Genomic DNA, 6,165 nt, shown 5'->3' with positions numbered 1-6,165 from the left:
GAAGTCATACTGATAAAGGACATTATATCTCTTATAAATGCAAAAGCTCTAGTGGTCAAATAAATTTCATGTTTTAGAACACCTTTGACAATAATGACCAACAAAGGGTCATCAGTTTTAATCTGGTCTTTTTGCCAACCTATATACTCTGCTAGGTACATGTTGAATTATTCATGTTTAGTGAGAGTGGTCACTAATTTTAAAGTATGAAAGTGTTCATGACAAAGTTCATTAAATGCACTTTTGAGAAGCATGTGTTATGAATGTCAGAAGGCAGTTTTTAAACAAAAGCATTGTAACTTTATTAAAATAGGAATGAGTGCTGACAAGTAGTAAAAGTGTATAAGCCTGTATGTGTATGTGAGTCAGGTAAAGTATTATAACTTACTCTTTTGCGCAAAAGGATTCTGTTGGAAGCCATTGGAAGCTAGTAGGAACGGAGCGGGCTTAAATGAAAATATACAGTTCATTATGAGGCAGAGTTGTGGCTGATGTCATCCAGACTTTTGAGAAGTGAAATTAGCATAATTGAACCAGGCTGTTCAGGAGGTGACGAGTGAAGAGCTAATATAACTCCAAATGAGTTGCATGAAGCTGATGGTGAAAAACTAGAAACTGTTTCATATTAAAAGAAGAACTGTTCCATCTGTGCTGTCTTTTTGCCAACTGGTTAAAAACCATGCTTCTCTGCTTGTCCAAGGAGAGATCTGCCTTTGGTATTCCTATACATCCAGCTGTGATTGGCTGAAGCATGCCATGCCAGGGCAACACAACATAGCTTTCCTGACTTACTACACATACTACAGCTTACTACCTCTTGTCTAACAGAATGATAAAACATTTTCATCAATAGCTTAAAGCAGCTTTATGAGCACATTCTGATTCAGATAGGTGGTTAGAAGCCCTGTTGATTGTGTTAGTAGTTTTACATATCACTGTTAAGGAAGACTTAGGTTACTCTCTGGCAGAAGTACTGTATGGTTTGGCACTTACACTGACTTGCCAAATAATATTGGCTACAGTTACTCAACAACACAATCCTATCATTTATATTCATCAGCTGTAAAAATACACGGCAGAATTACGTCTGAGACTGCAAGTCAATTAAAGCTTTTGCTCCACTTGGTATCAAGACTTGGGTTCGTGTATTTGTATGCAATAATACATTTAAACATCCCTTGCAGACAGTTTATTCCAGCCCTTAACATGTGTTAAAAGCTAAATGAAAGTATATGGTATTGGACATTCAGGGAAGACAAGAGACATGTCAATATTGATCAACTTATGCAGGCTTTCATTGAGTTGACTTCCCTATCACAACACTCCTGTTGCAAGGATATTTTTTCAACAATTTCAGTATTCAGTGCTTATTCTTTTCTTTTTCTTTTTGTACTTGTGTTGATCTTTCTCTTTTTATGTAAATTCTCTTTACTGTTTTTGCTCTTACATTTCATGGAAAGAACAGAGTGGGGGCTACTTGTAGTGGGGATTCAAAACTGAACCACCAAGTAGCTGGTCAGACATAATGCTCAAACCACAGTAGTTTCATGCAATTGGTTTACCAAATCATCTAGAATCTTCTTGTGCCCTATAAAAAGGTGGCTTTTGGTGGCAATTGCAGAATGTTGAGGCAGCCGCACATTGTACCTCCATCTTTGTCACATCCAGCTCATTAGGACAAATGGACAATGGTGGACAGGAATTTTTGTCACCATACTACATTTATTTTCCAATTGTAAGAGTTAGGGTTCGGGTTTACTAACTGATTATTAAGGCCAATAAGCTTGTCCTAAACCCCAAGTAGTATGTCTCTCCCAGTATGTAATTATTACTGGTAGTATTTGTAAAAGACCGACACAGTTAAAACTCCATGTGCAATAATAAAATCTTAATTGTTTTTTGGGTGTAGTTAGTTATTTCCTCATGCAGCTCAAGAAATACATTTTCATTCAGCAATTCAACCAGTCATCACCTCAGATCAGCCAGCAACAACACATGGCAAGGCAATTAACATTACCTTAGTCAAGTGAAATTTTAAAATTTTGATTTCATTTTTAGAATTATAGCATTAGGAAAATCTAGCCAAAGTTTGAGGAGGATGCTGCATGCTGATTTGAAACTGCATCCTCACAAAATGATGTTAGTTCAAGAATTAACCGAGACAGATCATAACAATTGTAAAGCCCTATGTATAAATATTTTTGCACAAGTTCCTGTTGCAGCCGTTCTTCTGAGTACCAATGAGGCTCACTTCCCTATCAATGGAAATGTAAACAAGCAGAATTTTTGCTACTGGGCTAAACATAATCCTTATTAACTCTACAAAAGACCACTTCATTCTCCTTGTGTAACTGTGTGGTGTGCAGTTGAAGGAGGTGATGAAACAGTAACAGTTACCTCTGGTCAGTACATCAAAATGTTGGGGAACTTTTTGCACCCTAAAATGGATGTGTTGGATTCTGACCATCTATGTTTTAAACAGGACGGGGCTACAGCTCACATAGCATGACGTTTGCTTGGAGTAGTGAGGGAAATATTTCCTGGGCATTTAATTTCTTTGAGGAGAGATGTAGGGTGGCTGGCAAGGCCACTAGATTTAAGCCCTTGTGACTTTTTCTTTTGGAGATACCTAAATGAAAAGTTTTCTGACATTGTCCTTGAACTCTTGGGGATTTGAAAGAAAGGTTTTGTGAGGAAATCAATGCAATACCACCCGAGATGACATGGAGAGTCATGGAGAACTTCTGGGAATGACTGCATCAATGTATTGCCGACAATGGTTACCATTTGCTTAATATAGTTTTTAAAACCCAGTGAAATAATGTATTTTTTTTATGTACTTTTCAGAAACATACATTTTTTCCTGGATGGTTGTGTTCTCTTTTTATATTTATTCACAGTGTAGGAGATCTTTATGCTCCCACCCTGTATAAGAAAAGAGATGACAAAAGAATAAACAATTATCTTATGAACTTCATTAGCTTACAGCTGTTTCCAGTACAAGATGCAGTGAACTCATAGTTGCGTGCCTGAGTAACACCTTACAGTTTCATCAAAGCCTCAAATATGAAGTGCATTTAATCCTTTGTCATCTTTTCTCTTATTACAACTCTATACTCAAGTAAAGCTTCATTCAGAAGCATATGTATACGAGTTCTACACCAGGTTATTAGTATCACAATGCTTAAGCAATATATATTTATACAATATATTGAATATATGATAAGGGAACAGGATTTAGATGGTCAACTTCATTAGTTTACAACTGTTTCTGTTATAAGATGCAGTGCACTCAGAGTTGTGTGTTTGCACATTATCTTATAGCTTCCTTAGAGCTTTGAAGGTGAAGCATTGTAAATACTTTTGAGAAACAAAATGGTATCATTTCTGCACCCACTCTATTCACCAGATTTAGCACCTGTGGACTACCATTTCTGTCCCAAGATGGAAATACAGCTCACAGGTCGCTTTTTTAACTCAGTTGTTGAGATTCAGAGCAAAATGTAGGAAGTCCTCAACTTGCTTACCAAAATGACTTCCATGTTGGATTCCAGTGCAAGGTGACTATGTTAAGGAGATGATGTTAAGACTTAGGTAAATAAGTTATTTTTTATTAAACATAACTAAACCAGAAACCTTTTGATACCACCTCGTATATATATAATGAATGTGAAAATTAATTTTTGTGTCAGTGTGTCACACTTTGACCCCCCACTCTCTCTCCATTCAATGACACTTCCTGGTGCTGGGGTGAGAATAATAGTAGGCATAGAGACGGCAAGGGCAGAGAGAGAGAGAGAGAGAGAGAGAGAGAGAGAGAGAGAGAGAGAGAGAGAGAGAGAGAGAGATAGAGTGGGTATGTGAGAGAAAGAGGGAGATGATGTTTCCTGGTCAGAAATTCCTGTGGCCAGCATACTGAACCTATCATTTTTGTTTTATTTTTTGCTTTCTTTAATACACATATGTGTGTGTGTGTGTGTGTACATATATACATTTACATATATGCGTGCACACACATATATAAAATACACTTTAATTGAAATACAGTTTCCCCAAAATTAAACATCTGATATTATAAATGTGAAAACTAATTTCTGTGTGCCTCCCACTATTCAATGACACTCCTACTATTCCTCATGATGGGGTGAAAGTAATAGTAGGCATAGAGATGGTGAGGGTGGTGGCAAAGAGAGAGAGAGAGACAAAGAGAGACAAAGAAATTTAGGGAGAGTTGATGATATTTTATTAAAAGTAGTAGTGTTGATGGTGGCAGTGGAAGTAATAATAAAAGAGAGAGAAAGAGTGGGTATGTGAGAGGAAGAGGGAAACGATGTACAACTTTGCTTAACCAATGTCTCTTTGACAGAAATTCCTGTCATCGACATAGTGGACACTGTCATTTTTGTTTTATTTTTTGCTTTCTTTAATACACATATATACATGCACACACACACACACATATATATATAAAGACGTACTTTAATTGAAATAAAGTTTTCCCAAAATTAAACATATCTAATATATAAATATGAATATCAGTATGTCACACTCTTTTCAACTTTAAATCCTTTCTACTGAAAGCAAAAGGCCTCAAATTTTGGGGGAGGGGATTAAGTTGATTACATTGATCTCAGTACATAACTGGTACTAATTTTATCGACTCCCAAAAGGATGAAAGCAAAGTTGACCTTGGTGGAATTCGAACTCAAAACCTAGCAGCAGACAAAATACTACTAGGCATTTTGCCTGGTGTACTAACAATTCTGTCAGCTCACTGCCTTCAAATAATATAAGGATATAATATAATAAATGTGAATGTCCGTGTGTCACACTTTTCAACTTAATTCCTAGAGGCTGTACCCCAACATATCATACCATTTTGGAATCAGGCCGACTCTGTGAGTAAATTCAAAACATTACGGGCCGAATCTGGACCCACAATCCTGAAATTTTGGATTAACCAAGTTTTCATTACTGTGATTGTTTTCGCTGATTTTATTACGTGACTTTTTGCGACAATTTTTTGTGTACGATAACAATTTTTATAATCTAAAGACCAACTTTGTGAGTAAATTAAAAACATTCTGGGCCAAATCCAGACCTGCAATCCTGAAATTTTGGATTCCTATGTTCTCATTACTGTGATTGTTTTTGATAATTTTTTTTAAAATGATTTTTAGCAAAGAATATGTTCATCATCAGGATATGACTCTGGAGGAGGCAATTGCAACAAATTCTCCAAAACAAGTCAGAGATCTGTTTGCAGAACTTCCCATCTGTTTGCAGAACTAATATATGTATTAGCTTAAAAGCTAATATATATATACATATATACACATACACACAAATGAATGTAGGTGCGTGTGTATGCAGACTGCAAAATAATTAGCTAATTAACTGAAAAATAAGCTTTGATCAAGCAACACCATCATCATCACCATCACTGTAATGTTTAGAGTTTTATACTAGTTAAATAGGTTTGCAGTTTGACACATTGTTATTCCTCTTGATCATGTGACTTATGGCACATTTCTGAATTTACCATCTTCTTGTCTGCTACACACATTGGCTGGTGCCTATAATATCCAATTTGCCTTCTCAGCTTGTGGCCACAAGCTTAGACTTTCATTTGATGTCTAAGAATTGCTATTATGCAGCTTTATATTTCATACATCTACTTTTTACACAAAGAGGTAAAAACCCTTTGTTGCTAAAATATTCCAACACTAATTAAAGTTCACCTAAGCAATACTGATCATTTCATAGGTGTTCTGACTGTGATCACATTCAAAAAATAAAAAACAAATCACTTATATACATTGTTTGTTTATCTGCCAGAGACCCAATTGAACTTCTTGTGCACCTAGTACTGACATTGAATATAAAGTACTAAGGTTTTTCTTGTATAGTGAACAGGGTTACTTTCCAAATGGAAATATGAGTTAATACTATCTGTTGACTTTATCTTTGGACTATAGGACACATATAAGATGCAATGAAAACTGGACAGGATTTAAAAAATTCCCAATGACATTTATTCAACTTTGAATTCTAATGAAATATTTTGTTAACTTCTTGTAATCAGAAGCAAGAGTTTATGCCATAAATATGTGAATTTTTGTTTTACTTATAGCTTGTGGTTATAAAGACAGTAGCATAATGGTT

This window comes from Octopus sinensis, linkage group LG2 (assembly GCF_006345805.1).
Source record: "Octopus sinensis linkage group LG2, ASM634580v1, whole genome shotgun sequence".
Taxonomy (NCBI): domain Eukaryota; kingdom Metazoa; phylum Mollusca; class Cephalopoda; order Octopoda; family Octopodidae; genus Octopus; species Octopus sinensis.
This window is presented reverse-complemented; position numbering follows the sequence as displayed.